This window comes from Pinus tabuliformis, chromosome 1_1, assembly GCF_031772625.1.
Source record: "Pinus tabuliformis cultivar Carrire ecotype Pingquan chromosome 1_1, CPIR1, whole genome shotgun sequence".
NCBI classification, from domain to species: Eukaryota; Viridiplantae; Streptophyta; class Pinopsida; order Pinales; family Pinaceae; genus Pinus; species Pinus tabuliformis.
Window position 1 is genome coordinate 213,586,838 of NC_142297.1, and position 20,359 is coordinate 213,607,196.

The following is a 20,359-nucleotide window of genomic DNA, read 5'->3' on the forward strand; positions in this document are numbered from 1 at the left end:
CCATTGTTGGAGCTCATTAGGTGGTCCAAGAGAAAGTGTAGTGTAGGCCTTCAATAAAGGCCAACAACAAATCTAGGCTAGCTAGGGGGAAAGTGTAGCAAAGACTAGCAATAGAGGCCAATAAGCATACCAAAAACCATCTATAGAGACTGACAAGAGAAAGAGAGACCTGCGAAAAAAATCCAATAGATATAGTAAAGGTGAACTACTTGCAGAGCATGACGAATGCAAGAATATATGTTCCCTCAAAATCCATGTCCCGAGTGTGATGTAAATGCCCAATCTTTGTCCATCTGCCACCCTTCCTCTCACACTGGATGCTCGCTGCATGAGATTTAAAATGAGATCACCACCCAACCCTAACCATTAATGCATTATTGTGTGTTGACATGTGTGACATCATTTTTTCATTAAGTGAGGAGGCACCTGGATTCAAGATGATAATAATAATTGTTTATTGTAATAATTATTTGTAAATGAAAAATATTACTGGTTAATTAAAAATAAATAATTAGAATTAACAATAACTTTTTATTGTTCATTAAGACATGAAGACATGAAATTTATTCTTTTGCAAGTTTATATAAATTTGTGTTATATAGTTTATTATGATAATTTTATCACAAAAGCAATGAATATATCCATTGAAATTAGTGAATTAAGAAATTTTGTAATTCCTCATTTTTTGAAAAACTCAATCTAAAAGTAAAAAATTTCTAGATCCACTTCATACTTCCAATTTTAATGAAATATGTGTTGATAGTCAAAATTTGAAAATTGACAGAATCAAACTGTAAATTGTAATTAGAAGTGCTAATGAGTTTTGAGTGAAATAATTTATCAATGATTTATTTTTAGGCTATCAGAAGACCAAGGCCAAGTCCCTTTAACACTTATTTGTATAGTATGTAGTGTCTCTTGTGCATTATTCTCTTCAATTTCTTGATTGTGAGCATTTGATCAATGATTAATCATGTCAAAACTAGTCAATTCACTACAACAAAACCAACGATTAGCGTCCCTTTTTACTTCTTTTTTTGCATCTAGAGCCCATTTTTGGTGCTATTTGCATCCATTTATCAAATATGGTGCAAAACTTGACACAAAATTTTCATCAAGTTTTGCACCAAATCTTACACCAAGTTTAGCACCAGGTATTGCGATAGGTTTTGCACCACGTTTTGCACCAAATTTTATGCCAAGTTTTGTGTCATCCTTTGCACCAGGTTTTGTTCCAGGTTTTGCATCAATTTTGGCATCTATTTTTGTTTGACATACTTTTGCATCCTCATTTGCATCCACTTTTTGCACCTACACTTGCATCAACTTTTGCATCAACTTTTGCATCCTTTTTTGCATCCTTTTTAAATCATTTTTTGCATCCATTTTTTCATCCATTTGTGCATCACTTTTGCGCCAAGTTTTACATCGAGTTTTGTGTCTAGTTTTGCATATAATTTTGCATCTACTTTTGTTGCATCCACTTTTCCATCTTGTTTGGCATCCATATTTACATCCTCTTTTGCATCTATTATTGTACCCACTATTGCATCTAATCTTTTTGTGCCACAATTGGCGCCTAGTTTGGCACCTCCTTTTGCACCCACTTTTGATTATAATTTTGCATCCACGTTTGCATCCTCATTTGCATCTAGGTTTTCATCAACTACTACATCTATTTTTGCATCCCTTTTTGTATCCAATTTTGGACCAGGATTTGCATCGGGTTTTGTGTCTCGTTTTGCATCTACTTTTGCATCGACTTCTATTGCATCCACTTTTGCATACAATTTTGCATCCACTGTTGCACCCATTTTAAATTTCACTTTTTGCATCCCTTTTTACATCTTCATTTGCATCATACTTTGATTCTTTTTTTTCATCTATCATTACATCCACTTTTGTTATGCCATAATTTGCACCATGTTTTGCACTCACTATTGTATCCACGTTTGCTTCCAATTTTGCATCCATGTTCACATCCTCTTTTGCATCAAATATTGCATCTATTTTTGCATCCACTTTTGTGTCAGGTTTATGCATGGGGTTTTGCATCTCGTTTTGTATCTACTTTTGCATCTACTTCCATTGTATCCATTTTTTTCATCCAATTTTGTTTTGCCTGTTGCATCAATGTTTGCTTCCACTTTTACATCCATTTTTGCATCTTATTTTGCATATTTTTTTGTCTATTGTTACATCCACTTTTGTTGCACCATATCTTGCGCCTACCATTGCAACCACATTTGCTTCCACATTTGCATCCTCTTTTGTGTTCAAGTTTGCATCAGATATTGTGTATGTTTTTGCATCCCCTATTGTATCCACTTTTGTTTCATCCATTTTTGCATCTACTTTTGTGTCCGTTGTTGCATCCACATTTGTTTCACCACAGTTTGTGCCAAGTTTTACACCTACCATTGGACCCATGTTTGCTTCCACTTTTGCCTTCATGTTTGCATCCAAGTTTGCATTGACAACTGCATCTACTTTTGCATCCACTTTTGTGTTAGGTTTTTCATGTTGTTGTGCATCTACTTATGTTGTATCCACTTTTCATCCAATTTTACTTCTATTGTTGCCCCCATTTCTATGTTCGCTTTTGCATCCCTTTTCCAACACTCATCATATTTTCTGCATTGATGATATTCCTTATGGCATTGACAATTATGAACAATTGATGACAATGTCAATAATATTGACAATGATGAAAATGAAGATGATGGCGATGACATGAATTGTGATTATGATGATAAAGACGATAGTGGTTACAATGACATTAATGATGATGATGGAAATGATTATGATGATGACGATGCTAATGACCTTGGCGAATCTTCCCAATTTTAGATGTTGTCATTGTCATAATCATAAGCATTATCTTTGGTGTCATCATCATCATTTTCATCTAGGTCATCATCAAAAACAATAATGGCATGAATGATGATGATGATTACAACAATGTTGATAGAAATTACATTAATGATGATGATGGGGATGATAAAAATGACAATGACGATGATAATGGTGGTGATGATGATGATCATCGATCATCTCTCAAAATAGAGTTGTTATTTCTCTTACGTATATCAATGTGTCCTAAACAACCCTTTTCTAGCACTGATCACATTTTTTGGGTTGATGATATTTCTTACAATGTCTATAATTATAAACAATTGCAAATAATGTCCATAATGATGATGATGATGGAGCTGATGATGATGGCATGAATGGTGATTATGATGATAATGTAATGATGGCAATAACGATGACAAGGATGATGGTGATGATGATGACAATGATTATGATAATGAGAATGAACAATTACTAGTTTCACTACCATCTTCTGGATACATATTACTATCATACTTTTTAAATTTTCTGTCTCTCTTGAGGTATCTTACTATAATGGTGTTGTCAACACTAGAAAGATATATTGTTGTAATGGTGGTTCTAATGTTAGCACTAGCAAAGTTTTTGTTAAATTTTGGTTAAAAAAAATCGATTTATGCAATTATTTTGACAATCTATGTAAAAAAGTAAATAACATCCAATTATTTTGACTGTAGTCCCATTGATTATCATGAATTCACCAGTCTGAAAACCATCTTCTACATACATATTATTATTAAACTTTTTGCATTATATCCCTCTTATATCTTGTTGTAATGGCAATATTAGCACTAAAAAAATATCTTGTTGTAATGGTGATGTTAGTATTAGCACTAAAAAAATCACTAAATTTTGGTAAAAAAAAGTTTATCATTTATTTATTTTTAATTTGGGAAATTTTTGTTTTATTTTTTTTTGTTTTTAATTCTATTTTTATGCAGTAATATTTTTTTTGGTTGAATTTTGGTAGTAACTAGTTTTTGGTCAAATCATATGTATTAACCATGTTCTTTATGCTACAAGTCGAATTGTTGGGACAAAATTGCTCTTTCAAATAAGTTGCAAAAGCTATTTTACATCCATTGTTGCACCCATGTTTACACCCACTTTTACATCCCTTTTTGCATCCTATTTTTCATCTTCATTTGCTTCTTTTTTTGCATCTATCATTACATCTACTTTTTTTGTGACAAAATTTGTTCCATGTTTTGCACATACTGTTGTACCCACGTTTGCTTCCAATTTTGCATCCATCTTCACATCCTCTTTTGCATAAAATATTTCATCTATTTTTGCATCCACTTTTGTGTTGGGTTTTGCATCTCATTTTGTATCTTCTTTTGCATGTACTTCCATTTCATCCATATTTTGCATCCAATTTTGTTTCTCATGTTGCACTCGTGTTTGCATCCACTTTTACATCTCTTATAGCATCTTGTCTTGCATCTAAGTTTGCATATTTTTTTGTGTCTATTATTACATCCACCTTTTTTGTGCTATTATTTGTGCCATATCTTATGCCTATCATTGCAACCCACGTTTTCTTCCACTATTGCATCCATATTTGCATCCTCTTTTGTGTCCAAGTTTGCATCAAATATTGTTTATGTTTTTTGCATCCCATTTCGAATGTACTTTTACATCCACTTTTGATTTGTCTAGTTTTGCAACTAATTTTTGTGTTCACTATTGCACCCATGTTTGGCCCATGTTTACATCCCTTTTTCATCCAAGTTTTCCTCCTTTTTGCATTCAAGTTTGTGTCCCTTTTTTTTACATTCATTGGAGTATCCACATTTGTTTCACCACAATTCATGCTAAGTTTTATGCCTACTATTGTGCCCATGTTTTCTTCCACTTTTTCATCCATGTTTGAGTCCTATTTTGTGTTCAAGTTTGTATGAACTATTGCATCTACTTTTTCATCCACTTTTGTTCAATTTTTCTGTCTTGTTCTGCATCTACTTATGTTGTGTCCACTCTTCATCCAAATTTACGTCTATTTTTACCCCCATTTTTTGTTTACTTTTGCATCCATTTTCCAACACACATCATATCTTTTGCATTGATTATATTTCTTATGACATTGAAAATTATGAACAACTGATGACAATGTCAATAATTATAACGATGATGATAATGAAGATGATGACGATGACATGAATTGCGATTGTTATGATAATGACAATGATGATAAAGACGATGGGAGTTATAATGACAATGATGATGATGCTAATGACCTTGGCCATTCCTCCCAATTTTTAAATGTTATCATGGTAAAAATCATAATAATTATCTTTGGCGTCATCTTCCAAGTCATCATCATCTGATCATCATTACCATTATTTTCATCTTGGTCATAATCAAGAACAATAATGGCATGAATGATGATTATGATGTTCATGATGAAGATGACAAAAATTATGATAAAACTTATATTAGTTATGATGATGGGGATGATGACAATTATAATGACGATGATAATGGTAGTGATGTTGATGATCATCAATCATTTCTAAAAAATAAAGTGGTTATTTTTCTTTCATATATCATGTGTCCTAAGGTTGGTGATATTTCTTATGATACCTATAATTATGAACAATTGACGACAATATACAAAATCATGATGATGATGATGATCATGAAGAAGACATGAATGGTGATTATGATGATAATGAAATGATGACAATAATGATCACATTGATGGTGGTGATGATGGCAATAATGAAGATGATGGCCCTCCCTCTAAACTAGCGAGGTACTCATAATGAGACAAAAAAGTACTCTCAAGTTGAAATATTCATATAAGAAGGGATCCAGATTGATAAGCATCAATGATGATTTACATCATCATAGCCAAAATTTTCAAAATAGTAAGGCCTTGACTAACAAGTTTATCTCTCCATTAGATCAGAGCACAATGTTGGGAGGCATAAATTTGGACACCACTGCCTTTCAAGGCACTTACCCCACCAAGATGTTTACCAGGTATGTCCTCACATGATCATTTCCTAATCCACTATCATAATATTTGACACCAGAAAATGTCAATCCTCATGACTATTCTTATCTTGGATTAATGTACTTGACTTATGGCGATTAGTCCTAGTCAATGTCCAAATTCTCAAAGAATATTGGTCCCAGATGTTTATCCAATCCACCATTATCCCTACTAGTGCCTTTACTAGGCTTACGATTGTTAATCCTAGCCATAGTACATGACACATGGATAACATGGTGTCTACCCTCACTCCCTCTCAACCAGGAAGGAAACATCCACAAGCATAAGATTTTCTCAAGAATACCCATCATTTTCGTAGAGAATAACATCATTAATTTGTTTTTCATCACATGACGACTTTATGATTAAGCATTCATAGATTTGTGGCAAAATATTTCCCCTTTTGTATTTGTGATGGAATACAATAAAAAAGTGAAAGCCAAAATCATTAAACATACACTATATTGATTTATCTAAGTCTAAACTCTAAGGTTGAAGTGAAAATTCGTGTAAATCTTATATCTATGAGTTGTGCCAAACTTATGAAAACCTTATTCCCTAAGTCCTATATATAAGAAAATGAAAAAGAAAGAAAAATAAGGGCCAATAAATGGTAACTCATGTATTCACTCCCTCTTTGGAAAATATATGAATATATACACTCCTAGTCACACTTGATCACATGTATGTGATGGTTAAATCATGAATTCTTCTTTTCTCCTTGCATTTTCACTTCATCATTTAAGGCTTTCATGTCTACTCTTGGTTTACATATGTCACACTACTGTCAATTTATGTGACAGAGTGAAATACATAAGTTTGTGGAGTTATTATAGAGGTGTATTGAGTTCGTAACCACACACACATGTATTACATCTCATTGATCCACATGTGTGGGTTGGAGACTCATTTCTTGACAACTTTAATGGAGACTACTTTGTGGCTTTAATGGTATAGCTTACAAAATATCTTGTTAAACATTTCGATTCATTCTTTCTTTTCCTCGAGACACTTATAATATTGAAGTCACTCCCAACAATCCATGGAGATGGGGAGTATAAATTACTTGTGCTAGAAATAGAATTGAGAAATAGAGGTTTTCCATTTGCGATATTGGAGTCATAGACATTGGATACATGGTAGTAGTCCTCAATGTCAATTAACTAAAATTGTATTGTCATAATGCGAAAAGAGGTAAACATATTGGTAACCTTGATGTCTTAATCATTTCAAATAATAACCATTCCCCAAGTATCTCTAAGCATCAATCATTACTACTTGTAAATTCCTCCCCCATTTTCTAATTATATGAGGTTGAACCTCACTTAATATTTTTGCTTCTTATATCAACATTATTTATGGGCTTTGCATACCATTTTTCTTTTAGGAGTTTGTTTTCGCTTACTATTGACGCCCCTCATGTTCCAAGACTATTTTCATAAAAAATTTACATAGAAAGAAAGTATAAAGTGACTAAAAAGAAACATGTCTCAAGATTTAAGTGCTTGGACAATTCCACTTCATGACTCCTATATTTCCTTAACTGGGACCAAATGGTGAACTTGATGGCCTTAAGGGAAATTGATCAATGAAAATCTAAAAAAGAGGTGATTTTTGACTTTATCACATACAATTTAATATACTAAAAAAATATCCATAACAATTTCATCAATCAATGAATCATTAAAAAAAATATCCAAAACAATTTCATCAAGCAAAGAATAATTGCATTATAAAATACAATCTATAAACATTTTGGGAAAGTTTTGCTAAAACATGCTTAAAAATCAGCATATTTAATATTAATATTTAACAATAATATGGACAATAACACATTTTGATAAATTAAATAACATATTATCAAGCCTAAAAAATGTCACTAACTGAAAACTACAAAGCATGCAACTAATGGAAGTGACCACTCAAGGCCACCACAAGACAATTAATCTATTAAGACCAAGATTAATGGGGACAGAGATCTATAAAGGACAAAGGAAAACCTATTTTAACTTTATTGTTTTATTAGCCTGGTTCAAGATGAACATTTCAAGATATCATGAAGAACATAATTAGTTTTATTGCATTAAGAAAACCCAAGCACATTCTATAACTTAGCAAGAAAGAGATGTATAACACCCATCTCAGCAACACGACACATGACATTAAGTTACTTTACTATATATAATTTAAACTCCTATCATAAAATCACAAATTTAGCATGAATGGAATGTTTAAAATCCATTTTTATAAAAACAAAATATAATTTTTCTTATAGAAAAATATACCAAAAACTAAATATATTTTTCTAGAAAAAAAAAATACTAAAACTAAATATATATTAAAAAAAAATTTAAAACATAAGAAAACTAGAATTTGAATTTGACATTCTTGGTCACTTTCGGAAACATATGGTGGAATGTAATCTCTTTATCCTCATCTTTAGCTTTTTCCTAAAAAATAAAAGCATACAAAATTGGGAAAGAGCCATAAAGCATGGGGAAGCTTTTTCCTAAGCACAAAAGCATCTAAAAAGTGGAAAATTCCTTTTTTATATGAGGAAACATTATTCACCCAAAAGATTTTTCCCAAATTGAACTAATGAGGAATTTTGGAAATCTTCATAGCCTCCACTTTCCTATATATTAGAGGCTTGGCCATTGAAAAAATGATGGAAATTTTGTATTGTCACGCTCTTGAGATCTGTCTTGAGAGGGAGAGTTTTGGAGCTATGAGTTGGGGAGGTGATGTTGCAACTATATCTGATTGTTGTAACTTTCCTCCAACTCCTTTATTCATATAGATCAGTTGTTCTTCCTTCCATATGTTTCTATTCATTCTTTACTTCTTCTATTTAACTAATGTATGCATGGGTTTTTGGTTTATATTTATTTATTCAATAATATTTATATGTTTTTTATAGTTTTGATTATTAAGATATTATGTTGTGAAGGTTGCTTTATTCTCTCTCTTATGTGTAGGACCAAGCTTTGGAGCTAGCTAGGAGCGCTTCTTGGCTATACGAAAAACTCCAAGAAGACCTGCATGCGAGGACTCACAAGAATTCATTCTCTTTTTCTTAATCTATACTCTACATCTTGATCTACTAAGAATCCTAAGCCTTAGAACAACCTTTCTCTTAATTGGTTTGTCCTAGGTTTCTGAGATAAACTGAGAGGGTTTTGTTTTCATCTAACCATGCATTAAATCCTACAGCAAAATGATATTTAGAAAATTTAATATATTTCACTATGTAAATGAACTTAGTAAAATGAACCCATAGAGGTGGTCATAAATGGAAATAAAAGTAAAACTCTAGACAAGAAGCCAAAAGTGGATTTAACCATGGATGAAAAATTGGGAGTAGAATTGGATGTTAAACTAGCCATCAAAACAATATGCAAACAATGACACAAAAAGGTTTTTAAAGTAAAATTAAAAAGGGTGCAACACTAGACACAAAGAAGGGAACAAAATAGGGCATATGAAAGGATACTGAATTGGGTGCAAACAAGGATGCAAAAATGGACATCAAAATGAGGATGCAAAGAATGGTGTAAAATTAGGATGCAAAAAGGATGTAAGAAAAGACACAAAACAAGATGCAAAATGGGACTAAAAAATGGTGAAACCAAGGATGTCAAAGATGATGCATAACTAGATGAAAATTCCAACTAAATCTAGGTGCAAAATGAGATGCAAATGTGGACACAAAATGTGGCAGAAAAAAGGATGCAAATTTGGAAGCCAAAAAGGATGAAAAACTAGATACCAAAAAGGATGCAAATTTGGACAAAAAAAATGGTGCAAAATTGGACACAAAAGAAGAAAAAATGGTGCAAAAATGGGCATAAAAATGGCTCAATTTTGGATGCAAATTGAGATGCAACATTGGATGTAAAATGATGCAACAAATCATTCAAAACTTGGTGCAAAAACAAATGCAAAAGTAGACGAAAAAATGGCTCAAAAGTGAACTAACAATAGACACAAAATGGGATGCAAAGGTGGATGCAATATATGGTTCAACATAGGATGCAAATTTAGATGCTCAAAAGGATGAAAAATTGGATGCAAGAAATGGTGTTAAAAATGATGCTAAATTGGATGCAATAAATGATGCAAAATTAAATGCAAAATATGGTGCAAAATAGGATGCAAAAAAAGGAGATAAATAAAATGCAAAAGTGGATGCAAAAAATGGTGCAAAAATGCATGCGAAATTTGGCACTAAATCAGATTCAACATATGGTGCAAAATTGGATGGAAAAGATGGTGTAAAAAAAGGCAGAAAAATTGGCACAAAAAATAGATGTAAAAATAAGTACAAAATTAGAAGCAAAAGATGGCATAAGACCAGATGCAAAAATTGGCACAAATTGGATGTAAAAAAAGGCGCTAAATAAGATGTCAAAGATGGTGTAAAAAATCGATGCAAATTATGACACAAAATAGAAGCAAAGAATTCCACAAAAGGGGAAGCAAAAAATGATGCAAAAATAGATGCAAAAAAAGGCACAAAACTAGAAGCAAAACCTGTTGTAAAACCAAATGAAAATCTTGGTGCAAAATATGATGCAGAAAATGATGGAAAATTTGGCATAAAAAAGATGCAAAATTTGGTGCAAAAAAGGACGCTTTAAAAATTGTACAATAGAGCTAGATTTAGCGCCAGGTTGCTCATCCCAATTGAGAAAAAAATGCACTAGAATCTGGTGCTAAATCTGGTGCAAATTGCCTATTTTGTTGTAGTGATTTATTTATTGAATTAGAAAAATTGGAAGGATCCAAGAACTACATGACTTGGAATTATTATATGCAAAATACGTTAGTCTTTAATGATTCGTGGAAAGATATTTGTAATGGTTATGGTAATGGAAGAATCTAAGGAAGGGGAAGAAATGATCAAAATCAACAATACTTCAGGAGATCTCAACAAAGTGAAGAAATGAGTCAACCTTGCAAAATATCTCTTCGCAATGGCCATGTTGTATAAAATTGTAGGACAAGAAATGAGAATGTCGAAGAATAAACAAAATTTCCAATGACATTATGTCGTGGAAAAAAACAACCCCCATTTTTTACTTTATTATCTTCATAATAATAATGGGTACCCTCCATGTAAATTGTGGCTAAATCACTTTTATTTTCCATGGTTTGGTTTATTTTGTGGGATTTTCATTTTCTTTGGATTTCCGTTCTGATTGCTTCATTGAGTGTAGTTGCTCGAAAACTTCCCAACGACTCAAATTAAGCTGAGTTTGGGCTTCTGGTTGCAAAATATGCTTATTGAAAGTTCGACTAATTTTCACCACTTAGGCTTAAAATGCATAGTTTTATTTTATTTTTATATGTAAACAATATTATTTTATTATTTTCTTTAATTATATTAAGTTTTAATTAGTTAATTTGTTAGGTCCCTATAATACTAGTGTAGCTCCTTATTGTTATTGTTAGTGTAGCCCCCTTATTGTTATTATTGTGCCCATGTAGGCCCAATATTGTTATAATAGTGCCCCATAGAAGCCCACTATTGTTATTGTTGCACCCTTACATTATTATTGTTATGTAGGATCTGATTATATTGTGATCCCTTATACTCCTATATATATAAAGGAGGTCTTGTCATTTGTATCATCCAATAATTGTTCATTTATGTGATGTAAATGAGGTTTACCCCTTGAAGAGGCTAATTATTAAGTCATTGATCTATCTTTTCTTCTAATTTGGGAGTTGGTTGCATAATATTTGGTATAAGAGCTTTGGATTCTAGGGTTTCACTATTGCAAACAAGTAATCTTGGAATATTTTTTCTATAACTTTTTTTTATACGAAGTTTCAGAAGCCAAAATTGCGACCACACGTAGTTGAAATCTTGATGAACTTATTGTAAAAAGTTCAGATGTTGGTTCACTATATTTTCTAATATATGGTCCAAAGAAGTTAGGGTGTTTGCATGCTCCAAAATTTAGTCTCAAACATGTGACCTTGGGAAATCATCATAACTTCTTGTATTAGCATAGGATTTGAATTCCATAAGAAGTTACTGAAATTGCACAGACTTTAGTTTTTCATGTATGATTTTCAAGGCTGAAGGTTGAAACAATGACACATGGCATTCCTTACAGGTTTTCTCTATTGAACCAGTCCATAATCAAGTCATCATGGGACATTGGGCATAACACTATCTTGAAAAATCTATTTTTGTGCCGACTTGTGGAGTTGGAAAGAATACTTAGAGGGGTATCACATAATAGAATTTCAAAACTTGGAGATTCTAAATTACATAGATATAACAATTTCGATATAGAGCTCCTAAAAACAAGAAAAATGAGTGTTATTTTTATTTTTATTTTATTTTAAATTTTGCATAACTTTTTTTTGAAAAGTCAATTTGAAGTGATTCAAAGGGCATAGTGAAGCATAAATATCATTGTTTGATTCCAAAATTTCTCGAAACAAAAAAATGGACACACTTAGTAAGCAACCAGAAATCTCTTCTATGACGCATGAAGAAGAGGAAGAAATGCAACATTATATATCAAAATTACGAGACCAAGTGCAAAAAATTTCACACTCGCAAAGAGTAACAAAAAATAGCTAGAATATAAGATTGAAGGTTTTAAGGATGGATTAAAATCAGACATGGAAGCTAAGATGGATGGTTTGAAGAATGGTTTAAAAGCAGACATCGAAGGTTTGACAAAGTTGCTACAAGAAACGCTTCCTAATGGTGAAAAGGTATTCCATGAAACTCATGATGAGAACAAAGGGAATGTTAATCATGATTTTAAAGACTCTAAATTTATATTGAAGACCAACCAAATTTTAAAGATCTATATGAGGAAGTTTGATGGCAAGGATCTAGTAACATGGATACTACAGATGGAGCAATTATTTGATCTACATGATGTACCACACACACAAAAGGTATGCATTACATCTTTATATTTATAACAAAATCAGTTTGTGTGGTATAGATGGCTTTTTTTCTTGTAAATCAATTGTCACTTATGACAATTTTTGCGGAAGAATTGTTATCACATTATGAGGATACAAAGAGAAATACCTTCTTTATCCAATTGATAAATCTCAAACAAAAGGGTTCAATGGTGGAGCACATTGAGGACTTCCAAAGATTGAATATCAAGGTAAATGATATTCCAAAGGAGCATAAGATTGATGTATTCATAGGGACTTTAAAGGATAACATCAAACATGAGGTTCACCTTTGGAAACCCGATTCATTGGAGAAGTGTTACATGTCAATTTGTCACCATGACACTTGATCAATTTATGGATCATTTTACCCTCCATGAACATGTTTGAACCATCTCCCTCAGAAGTCAAAAAACCCAAATTTTTTTGAAGTAGAGGAGAAATTTGGGGAAATTAGCTATCACACCTTATTAAGTTCCACCTGCGCTGATTTTTCTAGAGTTTACCACGCATTCGCTGGAATTAACCTTGAGAACAACGTAGAGCTATGTTCTGTCTGCCACTATAAACCTGCGTAGGTGAATTCAAGAAAGTATAAATAAAAATACATTATAGAAACATAGTTAGTCAAATATTTCCCAACTGAAAGCTTCCAGGTGATGACTATTCGAACTATAACCCTCAGATGATGGATATTCATCCCTTTTCTCATGGTAACCTAATCCATCAATGAAGGGGTTTCATCCTCCTCTTTTGGATCTGAAACTTCTTCTTCTTGGCCTATAGAATGACTAGAGGATAGAGGGATTAAAAAGGTAAGAAATCAGAGAAGAACAACTTATGTTGTTGGTTTGAGATTGGAAAGCTTGTCATCTAAGAAGGAGATTGAAGGCATTTGGGAGGGACCTCACGACATCAAGGCAGAGGTTGTAAGGCTCCTCTTAATCTTTGATTAATACAAATGAACACTTTCTCCCATTGATTTTTTCTTATTGGAATAACGGATGGTTTACAGTTGTTTATAATGTTTATTAAGGCAAATTCAATTCCTAATCTCCTTGATCATTAGGTTAAGTTGTTTGGATTATTATATCGCATGTGATTTTGATCCTTTTATGGTCGATGTTTGTAGGTCTTATCAAGCATTGAAGAGCTGCATCAAATAAAAAAAAATGGATCTTCATCGAGCATTTCTTGAAATAGGTAAGAGGCTCATCCATTAGCTACATTACTTATAATTCAAACAAGTTCAACTTAGGGAAAGGGTTAGTTCAATTGTCTTGCTTGTTTCTAGTTTCTGTCAAGGATCTAGGGAGATCTCTCTCTTTTGCAAGAGAGATTTGTCCAGTGTAACAAATTGGCGACCATACTGGGGAATGTCTCTGTTCTTGTCTTTTTCCTTAGTTTTTCTTTCTGATTCTTCTAATTTTTCAAGACCTGAGTCTTTATAAATTAATGAACTTTTAGATCTGTGTGGTTGATTTTTTAATTTTTATTTTTTCTTAAGTTTTTTACCCCTACGCTGTTTCTTTTTGCTAACAGAGCGCAACTCTGTGCCAATTTTTCCTTCGCAACAGAGTGCATGCGCTCTGCTCGCCACTATAAAACTACGCAAGCCTTGAGAATTATTGAAAATATAGATTTTGCTTCAACCCAAGCCCGAGTTTGTTTTTCTAGAAGTGTCATTATCTTTGTTTGGACTATGTTGTGTCTCTTCTGAACTCAATTGATTGCTTTGTTAATGATTTTTTAGAATTAGGTCTTTTTGAAGAAATTACTTAGGGTTTTTCCTGGTTGATTTGCTGATTGATCAAAACAAGATAGATTGTCCTTTTGCTTATGATATTCTTATTTTGTTCTATCAAATACACTGGTTAAGCCTTAGTTGTTGCTTATTTGTAGTCAAACTCATTTTGAGTTGAAAATTAGGGTTTCTTGAGACCTAGCGCTTTTGTGAAGGAATTGTGCTCATTTTTGCTTGATAAAGGAAATTTTTGCTTTCATCTTGGAAATTTCTTGCAATTACACTGTTATTATCATTAAATCAAAGCATTCATAGGGAAATATTTGTTTTCTCCAACTCTGTTGATTGATTTATGTGTGCCTGGAAGTGTTGAGTGATTAGAGATCAAGAGTATTTTGGCCTATTTTATGTTTAGGGAAATCTAGAAATTGGTTTGTTGACATCATTTTCATTACATTATAGTGAAATTGGTTGCTTTAGAAAAATTGGAAAAGTTGCGAGTTTTTGCATTTCATTTCTAAAAAATCAAAGAAACACTTTCTTTTCTCTAAATAGGATTTCATCGAATTTGAAAGTTGCTATTGCATTTTTGAGTGCATTAAGATTCAGAGTCATGTCATAACATCATAAGTTTCACCTTCATCACCTATTGGGTAAAGAACAACTTAAAAATACAACATTAATTAAAAGTCATCTAGAATTTTACATTTCTTTTAGGGATCTTGTCACCTACAGTAGCTCAAGTGTAGGGCTTTGGAATAGGGAAGGAAGTAAACTTTCCAAAGATACAAACAAACAATAGAATCTTGAGTTAGGGAGAGAAAATCCAATTATTTCCATTTTGCTTTGGGAAGCTCTTCTTGTACATGAGTTAGTGTTATAGACATTTTTGTGCCTTACAGCATTGAGCATGAAATGTCCATAATCTAAGGGATCCAAAGTCCCTAAACATGTTGTTCCTACCCCTAGAGGAACAAGGCCAATAAACCACAACAATTCAGAGAAGTTCTCCACCAAAAACTGATCAAAACCAAGTCAATTCAGGATCATTTCAGTGGCTACACTAGCTGTCTGCGCTGAATGTCAAAGCCAACACTAGCTACCTGCGCTGAATTTCAACTGCAACACTGGCTACCTACGCTGAGCGAGAAGGGACAAGTGGCAAACTCATTTCTCAAGGTGTCAGAGTCCAGGAAGCTTCCAAAATGACACTTGCCTCAGGGAATTCGACTGGTGATGAGTAAGAGGTTCCAAATCTCCAAGTGGAAGCAAGAACCTCCAAGTGGAATCAAGAACTGAAAGAGGGAGAGGACACTAGTCATATCTCAAGCTGACTCATCCTCTCTCCGGTCTATATATGGATCTCTCTCCCATGAGATCTGGAGGCTGGAATTTTGTGAATGCAAAGAATTGCTGTTGGTTTGAGGTTAGAGCTATTGGGTGATTTGCTTTGAAGGAGGTGAAGAGGAGATTCCTTTCTGCTGGGAAGGTGATGCTGGATTGGGCCTCTTATGGTTGTATCACTTCCTGAACTTTACTTCTTCATCAATAAAGCCATTTGAGTTTCTTCTATATGCATGTATCTCAATGATGTTTTGTTGTATTTGCATATTTAGTTTATTCTAATCCTTAAACTAGTTATGAATGTATGCTTCTTGTAGTTTCCCTCTCTTGCCATTTTGCAGGAACTTGGTGTAGCTGGGCCAGTAAAGGAGCAAGTAGCTGGGAGCAAGCAGCAAGGAGTGAGATTGGATCAACAAACTAGCGGAAGACATCGGTTAGTTAACTCCTTCTCCTCTCTTTACATTTCATAAAGAAGAACACTTAGATAGTTTTGTCTTGTTTGTTGCTGAGGTACTATCACTCCTTAGAGTGGGATAGGGTCATTCCGTATTGGATACTTTTCCCAACAACAAATTGGCGACTCCACTGGGGATCGTATCTTGTTGGTTTGTTTGTGTTTTTGCTATTCATTTCATAAACTCAGGGAGTACCGAATCGAACTGCATTTGGATTTTTCAAATGCAAAGTAGAGGGCAGCTACTCTAGTCCAATTACTGGGCCTGTTTATGATCTGAAGAGCTGATCCACAAGTGCTCTAACAGCTCTTAGTGATAGATCTTCATCCTCCTTTGAATCATCCCTTAGTTTGTACTTGATTGCTAGCTTTGATTTGGCCAAAAACTGTGATTTTAACTGCAAACCGTAGCTCAAAACCCAGGAACAATTCTCGTTCTTGCTTCAGCGCAGACCCAGTGAAGAGGTTCTGCATTTCAACGCAGGTCCCGTGAAGGCTACCTGCGCTGAATGTCAAAACCTCTGTGTTAGACCTGCGCTGAAACAGTCCTTGCCTTGTGCAGCTGTGGTTCCCTGTGTCTTTTGCTCAGTTTTCATCCTTGTTTTTGCAGCCTGTTATCAGTCAATGTACCTATCTGAAACCACCTTTCTTTGCCTCTATTCTGCCTCGGTTGTATAAAGAAACTGTATTTTTTCTTTGTGTATTTCTTACATCATTTGCAGTTTCCCATTACGAAAGTGAACTAGTCTTACTGTGGCCTCTTAGATCTAGACCTGTCATAAGTGTCGTTTTGATCTTAGGAGTAAGTTTGTTTGCTGTTCACAGTTGATTGAGATTTTACTTTCGTCATATGGTTTGAATTTATGCATTTCTAGTGTCGAAACAAGTAAATCATAAGGTGTCTTTTGGTTTTGGACAAAAAGCTTGTTTATGTTTTCACTTGAAATCGAATTCAAAGTTATACAACAGCTTTCTTTATATAAACATCAATATTAAGAAAGAGAAAAGAAATACCTGCATTGTGCATTTGCATTTTGACAGCTTGCATGTTGATTTAGGGAAAAAGTGCATTACTGTGTGCTCTATGCTCTGTGTGAAAAGATGATGTCTTTCTTTTCCCTCAGTAGTTAGGATTTTCATATGTTGAAAAGATAGAAAAAGCTTGCTTATCATCTTTAGACTGCATTTAGGAGTTGTACCATACATCTCGTGGTGATCCATAAAGGCAAACTTCTAAACAAGATCAACCTAAAATAAATTGAATGAACATAACAACGCTTTGAAACATAACGCACACATAGAGGTCCAGGCTAGAGACGTGTTCCGACGTCGTTAAACCTGATATCTTACCGTTGAGTGGTTGGGTGATTCCTCCACGGTGAAGCGATAAGTATCAGTACAGACTTGTGCTCCCACGTACCGTCGCGTATATATTGGGAGACCCCTATAGGAATAAAGCCTTTATCCATAGGAAGCCGTGTCGGCCGCCCTACTGATCGCAATGCAGTGAACACAACATTCACGAAGATCGACCGCCTGTACCTTAAAACGTATTCTGCGGTTTTGCGAAAAGTTTGGCACACCTTCTACCTAGAACTCCAGCGCAGTTCCTTTTGGCCTTTTTCAGACTCTATAACGGAAAAAGTCCATCCGAGCATTTGTCACTTCGGGCTCGTTAAAACATCGAAGGAGACTAGAGTCATCTTTAGCTTTTTCTCGACTCTTTAAAAGTGAAAAAGCAAGTTGTGTCTAAAGCGTCGTTAAAAAATTTATTTTAAACGGAACAAAATCACCTCCTATTCTTGCGTTGATCTTTAGGTTGAGAAAATGGAACACACCAACCAAGGAATTCCCCATGATGGAAATCCTAGTCCTTTCTCCTCTTGGGGAGATGTTGGTGCGCCCCACATGGCCACATTGTCGCTTCCAGGACTGACAATTGGCCTGCCAGTCTGGCTCTTCTCAACCAATGTAGTTCAGAACACCACGGTTCCTGAACAGTCGAGTCAACAGTTAGATCAGTCTAGAGCTGCCTACTAGCCTTCTACTTCCTATAACTCTTCCTCTTATCCTTCCTCCTCGCAAGGTAGAGCCGGCAAAAGCCAAGCTCCCAAAGAGAATAAGGAAAAGAAGAAGAGAGAGAAGAAGAAGAAGGAGCCAAAGGCGACTGGGGGCAAGCAAAAGGCATCTGACAAAAATCCACACACAGCACTGACCGGGCCTAAATCGCCATGTGTCATATGTAGAGGAGACCACTTCCATAGAGATTGTCCCTGTATTCCCCAGATACTGTGAGACTGGTCTCCTCCTTTGCACAATTCGGTAGCATCAACCTCTGATAGCCATGTTGAATGCTTACCGTCAACCAGCGAAAGTGAAGGTCCAAGGCAAAGAGGGGGAGCAAGATCCCCCTGCAGATTGTGTGAAGGCGATCACGCCATCCACCGTTGTCCCTTCTTAGACGAGGCGAAGGGAGTTTTGGAAGATCGTCCGGTTTCACCGTTACGACTTCCTCCTGGATATAATAAACTCGTGCCAAGTCCTTTGTTAGTTGAGAATACAGCTGGCCCGCTCAAGTGGTCAGCTGAAGCGTCAGTCATTGAAAATGAACCTACTGAATCCAGGCTGGACGAAAGTCCAAAGGTCGATACGGCAGTTGACCCGGTTTTGCCTTCAGAGGATTCATCTTCAAATGACACTGTCACTGAAAAGAATAAGGATGACACCATCCAGATTCTTTTCATCAACACAGACTCCGACGAGCATCAGGGCAATGTGCCCATTCCTTTATCGCAAGAAGGAACTTCGTCAGGGTCATACCCGACCGTATATTCGGTCCCACCACCAAGCAACCTGGTTGTGTCCTTTGACTGGAACCAACTAGGCAGACCCCGGTTGCCAGCCAGTATACCATTCAGAATTATAGTCCAAATATACAGAATGGTAATGGCTGGCACTATCATTGATGAAGGGGCATCTGTGAGTATCCTTTCCTCTATTGCTTGGAAAGCACTGGGTTCCCCAGCGCTTTTGCCTGAGATAAGAAATCTCTCAGGCTTTGATAAAGGAACCAGTCGACCTTTAGGGATCCTCCCCAATGTGCCCATAACATTGAAAGGGAAGGCCGTTCAAATGAACGTGAAGGTCATTCAAGGACCCTTGGATTATAACCTACTCCTTGGACGAGACTATATATATTGCATGGGAGCAATAGTCTCCTCACTCTTTAGAGTAATGTGTTTTCCACACGAAGGAATAATGGTCGAGCTCGTAGACCAACTTTCATTTCCAGGATCACGCATCGCAAATAGTCACATACCAACCCTGAACGGTCTATTCAATCAAGAAATGTCTCCACCCCCAGTCCTTCTTCCCGATGAGTGCGAGTGATTCGGAAAGATGGGACTGGAACCCAGGGGGCATGCATCCTGGTCTGCTTCGGGCAGAGAAAACCTTGGGTATAAGGTAGGTTTCCGCGGGAGAATATGACTAGTCCGTACCCCGTCCGAAAGAAGGAAGAGGGGTTGTTCTAGAATAAGATTCTTTTGTCAAAGTTATGTGTTTGATGAAATAATGGTCATTCACCTTTGTCTATTTCGGTAGACATCGCCAAGGAATGTTCTGTTTAATCTGCTAATGGAACAATCTTTGGATAACCTGAAAGAGGTAAGCCTTTCCTGGTAGAACAAATGTTTTACTTGCAAATTGAGGGGTAACCTTGAAATTGTATTTTATACCTGGGGGCATGCAAACCTTTTGGAGTGCAAGCAAAGAGCGGTTATTTATCTGTTTTTTGGATTAGCCGTTTCCGAACTTGCATAAAGAAAGGATGTGGGGAAAAAATCCAAAAGTTTCCGTTTTTAGCACTAGTTCATGCTCGTTAAAAAATAAACGTGAAAATCGAGCAGTTTTAGCACAGAGTTCATGCTCGTTAAAAAATAAACGCAATTGTGAGCAAGCTTTCCCCTAGAGTTCAAGCTCATCCAGA